The sequence below is a fragment of the Eschrichtius robustus genome, chromosome 10 (assembly GCF_028021215.1).
Source record: "Eschrichtius robustus isolate mEscRob2 chromosome 10, mEscRob2.pri, whole genome shotgun sequence".
Lineage (NCBI taxonomy): Eukaryota > Metazoa > Chordata > Mammalia > Artiodactyla > Eschrichtiidae > Eschrichtius > Eschrichtius robustus.
In genome coordinates, this window is record NC_090833.1 from 83170326 (window position 1) to 83182044 (window position 11719).

At 42.2% G+C, this 11719-nt stretch overlaps 1 non-coding gene across 1 annotated transcript; it reads left to right on the forward strand.

Annotated features, from left to right (window-relative positions):
- The first annotated feature begins 7404 nt into the window (after positions 1–7404).
- TRNAD-GUC (transfer RNA aspartic acid (anticodon GUC)) lies at positions 7405–7477 on the forward strand. Its single transcript has one exon. It is a non-coding gene; the product is annotated as a tRNA-Asp (tRNA).
- Positions 7478–11719: the final 4242 nt, after the last annotated feature.

The following is an 11719-nucleotide window of genomic DNA, read 5'->3' on the forward strand; positions in this document are numbered from 1 at the left end:
TATTCCTATATGGTCAGTATGTGTGATATAGCTATACTGAAATGTTTATGGGTGAGATGCTATGATGTCTGGGATGTGTCTTCAGATAATAATCCAGGAGTGGTGGTGAGTGGGTGGGGTTTAGATGAGTTGAGATTGGCCATGAGTTGATTATTATTGAAGCTGAGGAACAGGTATATGGAGGTTTATTAAACTTCTCTGTTAGCTTTTGTATATGTTTGAAATTTTCCATAGGAAAAAAATTAATAAAAATATGCCATACTGAAATAAACATTCTAGTGCATAACTCCTTAGGACCATGTGAGAGTTTCTTCAGGGTATAAATTTAGAAGTGCAGCTTCAGCTCTACTGGATAGTGCCAAGTCGTTTCTCAGAATCAATGGCAGCCTTCAACAGAGACAAGGTAAGAACTCAGGTTGCCTCACTTTGAGGACAATGAGTCTTATCTCTGTCAGCACCTTCAAGGTGTGACTGTCCTGGGTGAGGAGGAGGAGAGGGGACATGTGCTGATCGATGTCTCTTCTCCTGAAGGTGACAGAAGTATGATAGGATGCAGCTAGATCAGAATAGCAATTTCTGGAACATGAGTACTTGCCTAAGTCTACCTACTATTTGCTTTCCTACCTTTGAGCCCTTGTTTTAGGTATAAGATTCACAGAGTTTACAAAAATCTACATGTATCTACTGTTTTTGATTTGTTACAAAAGAAAAGTATGTTCATTATAGAAATTTAAAACATTACAAATAAATGAAAGGAAGAAAATAAAAATCAGCCTAACCTACCACAGCTGTCAGCATTTGGTGTTTACTCTCTCTTTTCTTTGCGAATATTCTATATTCTATTTGAAATGTGCTTTCTTCACTTTAGGTGATTTTTCATATGATTAAACATTCTTTTACGATATAGTTTTTGATGGTGGCTTGGTATTTTGTTGTCTAGAAATGACATAATTCATTTAAATAATTCCCAATTTCTAACGCTTAGTTTCCAACATTTCCCATTTTTTCCTATTTTTGCCATATGCTCATTTTGAAGACTGACTCAGCACTTTGACTTGTCTCCAAATAGAACCAGTCCCACCGTGAATTAGCAGATGGGACTGTTTCATGGGGAAACACACAGCACACAACACAATCTTGGAAACTCAAGATTATTTAGTCATATGATATTTGTGTTTTCTACCCTCCTTTCTTCTTTCCAGACAGTAGCCTCTTCTCTCTACTTTCTCTCTCCCAGACACAGTTTCCAAACGTTCCTCGTGATGTCCAGAATTCAGACTTATTCATCTCTGCCCACTCACTCAGCAAAGCAAAAAATTCTGCAGTCAGTCAGCAAAACTAACCATCTTGAGACAGCATTTCACGGATCATCTGTTTTAACCAAAATGTTTCACCAAATGATTTATTAAAGTATTATACAATCTGTAAAAATTTCCTTGAGATAAATTCTTAGGTGTGGAATGGCTTTATCGGAGAGCTTAAAAAATGTGAAGACTTTTGATGACCATTAGGGGTAAGGTGCGTTGATTTGCTTTCTGCCAGTGGTCCTGAGCGACTCTTGGTTTGACTGCAGTAATTAACAAGCTGAGATGTGGAGCTGCATTTCTTGGGTCCTTCTGTCACTGTATTCTCCATAAGCATCGTCAGCAGCAGCACATCTGTCAGAGTTCAACCAGGGGAGCAGAACCACCGTGAGTGGTATGGAAATGGGATTTGTTATAGGGATTAGACTTTACACAACTGTGGCAGAGCTAAGGCAGTCGAGTTCAGGAAGGACACTGGTTAGAGGATCAGAGAAAAGTCACCAGCTAGTGACGTTGAAAGCCCATGAAGAGGAACTGTTTGGTCGTTGGCCTGAAGTTGCTGTAGGCCAGCAGGGCAGACAGTGGGGAAGAAAAGCTGGATGTGAAGCAGAGGAAAATAAACAGGTTGGAATGTGTGAAGGCAAACTGTATCTGTCTTTCACTGCATCTAACTCTGGTGATGTCACTGACCTGTGGAAAAGTTAGTGCCTTTCGCTTTGAAGCCATGTGCCTGGCCAAGGACTAGGAGGACCTGACTGAAGAGATGGGGCAGGAGCTGAAGTAGCTGCACAGCCTGCTGCTGCCGCAAGCTAACAAGATGAGCCAGCAGGTCAGCAATGTGTAGGACCTGCACTGGCCCCTGGGACCTGCACTCAACTTCCAAGCATAACGGCTGCTGTATACTTTGCGGCTTCCAAATCTCATGCAAATTACTCTTGGGTACAATCCTAGCTTGGAGCTGTATGGGGAAAGGACTTTTGGGAAGCATAGGTCAAGCTTAGCTAAGTTGGCACAAAGTAAAATCACAAGTGACTTCTGGTGAGTCTGGGGTGAAGGGTAGCAAAGTCAAAAGAATCTTGCCGATAGTTTTTTCTGTAAGATAAAAGATTTTCGGGCTTCCCTGGTGGCGCAGTGGTTGAGAATCTGCCTGCCAATGCAGGGGACACGGGTTCGAGCCCTGGTCTGGGAGGATCCCACATGCCGCGGAGCAACTGGGCCCGTGAGCCACAATTACTGAGCCTGCGCATCTGGAGCCTGTGCTCCGCAACAAGAGAGGCCGCGATAATGAGAGGCCCGCGCACATCGATGAAGAGTGGCCCCCACTTGCCGCAACTAGAGAAAGCCCTCGCACAGAAACGAAGACCCAACACAGCCATAAATAAATAAATAAATAAATAATAAAACTTCCTTCCTTTAAAAAAAAAAAAAAAAGATTTTCCAGAAGTGAAAACAATATCTACACTGCAATATCTGCACAAAATTCTGCAGAGAAATTTTACACTTTTGAGTCCATTAAAGGAATTACGAACCATATATTCTCAGGTCTGTTGCCAGAGGTATTGAACAGCCAAGCATAGAAACACCATGTGCTTGCTTCGTTTCCCTGAAACATACTTAGTAAGTAACCTGTGTTAACCTATGTATGGAGTCTGTATAAAGGATATAAAAATATCCCCTATCAATAATAGAATCCATTGATAATGGAGTTGCTGCTAATCTGTTGTATCATGAAGAATTTATACAGTTACAGAAGTTAAACTTGTCTGTAGTAGCAGTTCCCCTCTACCACTCAGAGAACCTGCTGCATTTTATTGCTGTCATAGGATGTTTGTCATACGTTCCAAACATAGGCAACAAAAAGTCTCCTCTACAGCATTAAAGAATTCAAAATTGTTGTCAACTCCTAAATATTCCTGCTTTGGAAGAGAATTCCAGTGGTAAACAAAAATTTTCAATAATCATCTTATTCTATGGCATAGATTTTTCCAGTTTTATTGATTGGTGGTAGTGTGAGAAGTAAAGTGATAGAAGGGATTGAGGAGAAGACAGCTCCAGAATAACATAGGTGGTGGAATTTAAACAGCTCCATCTTTGTATCCTTGTTCTTCTTACAGAAGTTAGTTCCCACTAACTTACTGATACTTCTAGAATCAGTAAAAACAGATATTTCCACTTATACCACTGCCTAATTCTTTGATGTTTTTCCAAACATCATTTTGCACAATAGTGCTGTGTTTTATTATGGAGAGTCCTTGAGAATATCCCCCAAAGGGGTCAGACATTATTGGTACAGCTCTGGAAAGATCTTTATTTAAATTGAAGTATAGTTGATTTACAGGTTGTGTTAATTTCTGCTGTACAGCAAAATGATTCTGTTATCCATATATATACATTGTTTTTTATATTCTTTTCCATTATGTTTATCATAGGATATTGAATATAGGTCCCTGTGCTATAGAGTAGGACCTTGTTGTTTATTCATTCTCTATATAATAGTTTGCATCTGCTAATCCCAAACTACCACTCCATCCCTCCCCCACTCCCCCCCACCTTGGCAACCACAAGTCTGTTCTCTATGTCTGTGGGTCCATTTCTGTTTTGTCAATGAGTTCATTTGTATCACTTTTTTAGATTCCACATATAAGTGATATCATATGGTATTTGTCTCTGTCTGACTTACTTCACTTAGTATGATAATCTCTAGGTCCATCCATGTTGCTGCAAATGGCATTATTCCATTCTTTTTTATGGCTGAGTAATATTCCATTGTATATATGTACCACATCTTCTTTATCCATTCATCTGTCAATGGACATTTAGGTTGTTTCCATGTCTTAGCTATTGTAAATAGTGCTGCTATGAACATAGGGGTGCGTGTATCTTTTTGAATTAAAGTTTTGCCTGGATATATGCCCAAAAGTAGGATTGCTGGATCATATGGCCACTCTATTTTTAGTTTTTTGAGGAACCTCCAGACTGTTTTCCATAGCAGCTGCACCAACTTACATTCCCACCGACAGCATAGGAGGATTCCCTTTTCTCTGTTTAGGTCTTCTGCCCATTTTTCAATTGGATTTTTTGTTGTTGTTGTTGAGTTGTATGAGCTGTTTGTGTATTTTGGTAATTAAGCCCTTGTGGAAAGATCTTTTTTATTCTTACAGCAAGAGATAAGGCCTATGGATTATTATCACTGTTCTTTTTTTTTTTTTTAATAAATTTATTTATTTATTTATTTATTTATTTATGGCTGTGTTGGGTCTTTGTTTCTGTGCGAGGGCTTTCTCTAGTTGCGGCGAGCAGGGGCCACTCTTCATCGCGGTGCGCGGGCCTCTCACTGTTGCGGCCTTCTCTTGTTGCGGAGCACAGGCTCCAGACACGCAGGCTCAGTAGTTGTGGCTCACGGGCCTAGTTGCTCCACGGCATGTGGGATCTTCCCAGACCAGGGCTCGAACCCATGTCCCCTGCATTGGCAGGCAGATTCTCAACCACTGTGCCACCAGGGAAGCCCATCACTGTTCTTAAATGAGATGTACTGGCCAGAGTTCTGCAGAAAATGACCCTAGACTGAGATTCAAGGATGCCTTCCAAAACCACACCACCAGACTGAGCCACTGGGGAGCTGCTGCCATTTGTAGAAATGGAAACTGCTGACTTGGGAAACTGCCCTACAGCTACAGCCTGCTTCTTCAGCTTTTCCAGCAATTTTATGAGCTCTTTATATCCTTAACAATCTCTTTGTGTTTAAGCTAATTAAGGTGGATGCTTAAAGATATTGGCACTAGAATCTATGTAGAGGAGCAGGTGGCCTTTTAAAATTTTTATTTATTTATTTATTATTTACTCATTTATTTATTCATTCATTCTTTTATATTACAAGTGGTAATTATTTAGCAGTTGCCTTTTTCAGCTCTGAGAGTCAACTTAGATTTAAGGGTCTCAGCAGAGAGGATCTTTCTGCCTTGGCATAGTGCTATTTCTCTCCCTCTCTGCTTTCGAACTGGTTACCTCACCTGAATCCACTGTTTGTTGAGTCTTCTTAAAAGGTACAAAAAGCAGCCAACACTTGCCAACATACTCTATTTCTTCCCAAAACTAGAACCCTGGTTGGCACCTTTCACTAAACTCCCCAAATCAGAGAGAAAAGCGAACCTGTGGGGCCATCTGGATCTGTCTCTTCCCCTTCCGGATCCTCTCCTTTGGGCAGAGAATAATGTCTGAATATTGTTTGACATTGATTGGCAGGGGTTCAAACTGCACAACCAGTCTCTGGAGTCAGATCTGTGGTTAGTAGGGCCTGAAGCTCAGATAATTCAGGGACTTTCTTGAAGAAAAATAGTACAAAATCACAATTAGAAAATTAGTTATCAAAAGGAATGCTTAGAATTGGAAAAGAAGTCAAAAAAACTACACATTTTAAGAAGCAGACAAATATCAGAAATTTCACAAACTGCAGAAAACAACATAATAGACTCAATTTTGTGCCTGACAAATCTCTAAGATACTTCTTCCCCCTCTGTTCTTGGCTAGATAAGAGAGGACATGTAAAGGACATGTAGCAAAGTAAAGGACATGTAGCAAAGCCACCAAATTTATTAAAATAAAGAAGCTGTGTGTCTCAAGCTTGCTCCATTGTCTGCACCAACTGTATTTTCCTTTACAATGCCATCCGGCTTCTTTCCTTTTGTTTCCTGTATTAGTGTCCTGATTCTCCTAATCACCTTTATCTTTTCTATTGGGTTGGCCCAAAAGTTTGTTCGGGGTTTTCTGTAACTTTTTGGCCAACCCAATATTTTCATTTCCATTTACCTTTTATTGGCTGTTGTGATTCTTTTTCCCTTATCTTCATGATTTTGATCATCAAAGGTTTTAGTTTCCATTATCTTCTAAAAGCAAGAGAGTTTTTCTTTTTTGACACTTTAAAGCTCTGCTAATTTTTACTTTTTGATTTACATTATCGGCTTCCACCAGGATATTTCCCTCCTGTCATATTTATTTTGGTAGGATCAGTAACTCTGAAGACAATATATAAAATTAATATGAAAATAAGGTCCATATGAGCAATTCAGATACATTTTGAAATTCCCACCAAGTTGAATCGTGTTATATAGTCGGGTAATCAAATTACATTTATAACTGCACCTGTTGACCGATTGATGACTATGTATAGGAGTTTTGTCACTGGAGCACTGTTTTCTTTTTCTTCCAGGCCATTTCTGAGCATTGGTGGCAATTTCGCATGCCATCTCATCAGACATGGTTAGACTTTGTCAGGAAAGGATGCGTCATATATGCTAAGCTCCAATCTGACACCTTGGGGTGCATAAAACATGGGACAGCACAGAGTAACTTTGTATTACTGTTTGTACCCTATATACACAGGAATTCTGATACATTCCATTTTGCATAATTTCCAACAAAAATGAAAAAATTGTATGATAGGTTTATTATTGTATCAGCCGTATTGAGTATTCTTAATAAGAGGAATTTTGACCAGGGGTCCTCTGCTTACAATATTACACCTCGGATGATTGGAAGAATTTCCCATAGACTGGCTTCTGGCTGCACACAATTCAGTCCTTGTTTTTCCTCCATTATCCTCATCCTTGCAGTAGCAAGTGCCATGGGGCCCTTTTGTTTCCTGATGCAGTCTCTGGCCTGGGGTCTTCATGCCATGATATTTGGTGTTGGCACGGTGGGCAGCAGGAGTATTTCTGGAAGCCATCCCTACAAAGGGATGGCTAAACCACACACAAATGTGACTGTGAAATGTGTAAACACGTCCCAAGCTAAACTCAAGCTACGTGTATCACCAACTCTCCTTCAGTTGTATCCTGAAATACCTGTGGCCACTCCAAAACCACCCTACATGAAGGGAAGTGTGATAGAGGAAAAGAGAGTGGAAAGAGCAGTGGAATAGACCAATTAAGGTTAAAAATCTTATTTTTGCAAACTTTACATAACACATGACCTTGTGAACACGTTGTTGGAGCTCTTGCCAGGTCCTTGGAAGGGTCGAGGGTGTGAGGGCCCCCAGAAAATTCTGTTGAGATTTTTCTGTAAACCTAAAACTGCTCTAAAAAAATAAAGTCTATTAGGGAATTCCCTGGTGGTCCAGTGGTTAGGACTCCGCGCTGTCACTGCTGAGGGCCCGGGTTCAATCCCTGGTCAGGGAACTAAAATCCCACAAGCTGCACAGCGCAGCCAAAAAATAAAAATAAAAAAATAAAAAAGTCTATTAAAAAAATCATATCACATGCATTGTAAGAAGAGTAAACGGGGTGGGAGATATCGTGGCCACTTTTGGAAAACATAATCTTCCTCACTGGGGTCCTCTATGTTCCAGGCCATCCATTCTCTGAACAGAGTCTCAGAATTTGTCCTGTCCTGCAGCCCTGCTCCAGTCATAGACCTGAAGGAAGAAGGGCTGTGTTCCATGGGATTGAGGTCCTCTCGCTTCCAAATTCTCATCCAAAGACCACAACTGCATCCTGAGCCCTATGAGGGTGAATAAGTGCATGCTCAGAGTTCTCTTTCTAGTATAATTTTCAAAGGAATCCAGGAAACTGGGACATTTATCCAGGGATTTCTGTGCAAAGAGGCAGTTTTGGCTAAAGAAAGAAGTCAGAGAGTACTGGATTGGGAATCCAGCTCCATCACCACTAGTTGGGTGGTCTCGAGAAAGTTACTTGACCACTTTGGATCCCAGTTTCTCAGACTAGAAAGGGTATATACATGCTTATAATAATATTAGCAAATAATGATGTAGCACTTGCTATGTGCCAGACACTGTTCTGAGCACTTTCAGTTTACTTAATCATTTAATAATATATATCATTCATGGTTGTCAGGTTGATTAGCCCTAAGCTGAGTACCTTATTGTTCCTGGCTTATTGTACGCTCAAAGAAAATTTTCCACTTCCAGCAGTGCTTGCCCAGAAGATACCAAAACAGAAGGCCATGCTTCATCATAGCTGGTTCTGACCTGCTGAAAGCTGATAAATGACCACGAGCCTTCAGTGGCCTGGGGGACACCAGACCCTCTCTGGGCCTAACTGAAGACCTTCCTGACCAATAAACGATGGGGCTGTTTTAACCAACCCGGTACAGACCTATGGCCTCCTTTGAAGAGTTCTCAATCCTTAATTAGCATAACCTCCATGAAACCTCCTTCATTACACCTAAAAATTCCTGACTTTTCCCCCTTTGTGAGTTCTCAGTTAATTTACTCGCTAGTGGTTATTTCCTTGCCTGGCAACTTTTCCCCCAGGCACTGATCATCTTTGTTTTCTCCTTTGATTTGTAGGAAGTCAATTAAAAGGAGGCTTTTTAAAAATTAACTTTACATGCTATTTACATATGGGTGTCTCTGTTTGGTAAGGTGAGGGATGGTGTCTGTCGGGGTTGGCAATTCCCTTCTCTATGCCTCAGTACCCTGTGACCACCCTCGTGTTGCCAAACAAAAGTAGAACAGTGGTGAACCAGGTTGCTGGGAACTTATACGATATTGGGGGAGCCTATTTAAGGAAAAGAATTTTTTTTTAATTTCAGCGAATTTTTATTTTTGAACAACAAATATTTATTTAAAGTGAGAAAACAGAATCCAACAAATTACAAACTTGAAACAAGTGAGAAATTAGTCTCCTGGTTGAAATGTGTATGAAGGGTTACCTTTTCATAATATGAGCCTCCAAAGGAGCTTATGTAAGTGCAGGACCCTGAAACTTAAGCTTTATCAGCTTTGTGGTAAATCCCACTCTGATGACCACAGCATCCCCACCTCTCAAACCCCCTCCCTCAGGAGTTCAATGCTTCCAGCTTTCTTTCCGCTTCCAGTTAGGAACACAAGGTTTTGTGAATTGGGGTTCATGAGTTGCTTACGTATGTAGATGATTCATTGGTTAGAACCTGGCCCTTTCCCCGTGGATTAGCCCCCTCTTTGGAAATTAACTTCTCTGAGCTTTGCTTTCTTTCTTTATAAATGTAATCAGAGGACTTGCAGGCTTGCCACCCGTAATTCTTCTGTAAGAGGGATCAAGTGATGTGAGTGAAGGAGTTTTACGTTTCATAGCCCCAAATCCAGGAAAACTCCTGTGATTTTTGGTATTGAGGTCCTAGAGGGCTCTACCCTAAGGAAATCCAATCTACAGCCCTCTCTCTAAGGAGCAAAGTAACCAATGGGTAATTTAAGATACGGAAATTTACGCTCTGCGCCTACAGACAAGTAATAATGAGTGGTTTTAAGAGATAATAAATAGTGTTTCCTCGTGGTTGATAGGAGGAGTCTCTTTGATGGCTGTTCACAGGATGCTTCCAGATACCTACCTGAGGGCAGGTTCCATGGCTCCCGTTGTCTAGCATTTTAATGGGCCCGTAGCCACTCCCTAAATGTTTGATGAATAAACACATATATTAAAAAACCGTCCCGTTTTATATAAGTGGTATCTAAAAACCATCTACACCAACCTTATTTTCTATTCTCCTTCCCTTCCTTAAATATAAACAACTTTTTCCTATTCTAGGATCTGGGATCTGGCCCTTGGGACCATCAGATGACTCCTCACTGGCAATTAAGCCCATTTATTAAGGAAAAGCAAGCGAATAAAGGCCTTGTATTTTCTGGTTTGCAAAAGCAGGCTGGCCCCAGGGTGGGGTTAGATTTCAGGGCCTAAAGAGGACCAGAGCTCAAGCCTGAGTGGCAAGGCCTAAAGAGTCCAAGCCTGGCTCCTGAGGGGGCAGGATCTGGGGGCACTGCCGGTGTTGTGCAGTGGGCTGGGCCAGGGAGCCTGCGGGAAGCTTCACGAGGCCTGCCTGCTTGGGAAGCCCATCCCTGGAAGAACAACGAGGGTGGCCACACGGCAGACCCACTATCTCTCTGCAAGGAGGAAGGGCAGCCTGGGAAGCAGATGCTGAGAGATTCCCCGCCCACCTCTGGATCCTGTAAGCCCCTGATGATGGGAGGGAAGGGAAGCGCAGCTGGATTGGAAAAGGGACTGACATTGGCCTTCCCACCAGGTCAGGAGAGTGGATACCTGAGAAAGATGGCATTTGAAAGAGGCAGTCAAAGGCTTGTGACACCATTCACATCCCTCCTATGTGGAGCACGGGCATAGAGGGACAGGTGACCACTTCCTACTTAATCAGGGGAGGCTAGTTGGAAGCTGCCTTGTAGTTTGGCAAACTACAGCATGGAAAGCAATCTCAGAGGTGGTGGAGGAGTCTGGTTGGTGGCGAGTTGGAGCATCGGACACCCCTGGGGGCTATGATGGGCAACAGGGATGGAGGTAGAGTGCGGGGTGGGGGAAAGTTAAGCCCTTGGACAGACACTTGAGTTTCGTCCAGGACTCAGGGAGAGGTTCTGGTTCATGCCTGTGGGAATGTGGAGGCTGTGGAAAACAGGTTAGGGATAAATAAATAGGGAGCTGGGCACGGCCTCCAGGAAGCACCAGGTTATTCAGGGGTGTGTAATTATAATTTATGCCATAAAACATCCCGTGTGGCTTTATGCCATGGGAGCTGATGCTGCTCTGTTCTGGCACTTTCAGTGCCTTTTGGGGGTTCCTCAGAGCCTACGCTCTTCTTGGGAGCCTGCAGGTCATCACTGAAGACTCCCTGGGAAAAGTTTTGCCTGAAGGTACTAGAGGATCTCCTTCAGGCTCAGTTCAGCCATCTTTCAGACCTTTATCCAAGGTACTCTGGCATCAGTGCTCTTGGGTATTGGACCAGACATTCTAGGGACAGTTAAGCCACATCCCTCCATTCCAGGCAGTCTCAAGGCCCTGAAGACACCCCAGATACCAGGGCCATTCTCAAAGTTTCCCCCATACTTGGACCAGGTGGTTGTGTGGTGATTTAGAGAACATACCAGGATGCCCCAGAAATCTGCATTTTATTTTTGAACAGGAATTTTTTGAAACACTTGGAGGGCATTCCTTGATGCTGGGAATTCTGTAGCAGACAGACATGTCTTCTCTTTGTTTTCAGAGCAGATTTCCTGCCTTCGTGTGTGCTGTGGGGTGTTGGGCAATCAGGCTGGCTTTGTCACAGACCTTTGCAGCTGTGATTTGTGTAACATTTCATTTCAAGAAATGGCATTTCTTTAAGATCCTGCTGTAAACTGAGATGAGATGATAATGTGTTTTTAAAGTACTTAAAGAGAGCTAGGGACTCAAGTGAGGTCACATGTGTTAAACGTTACATGGAGCTGTTGACAGTCTGCATTAAGATTCTTGGCATTTAAATAAATTACGAGTGAGGGAAAAGGGTTCCATCAAGTCACCTTTTGACATGAAACTCCCAACAGTCCTCTGTGGAACAGCCATGCCTCAGGCTTAGCAAAGGAGAGCCGTGCATTTGTGGGGCCTCTTGGCAGCTTTTCTTAGATTTATCATCTATACACGGGCAACAGTTTCAGAGGG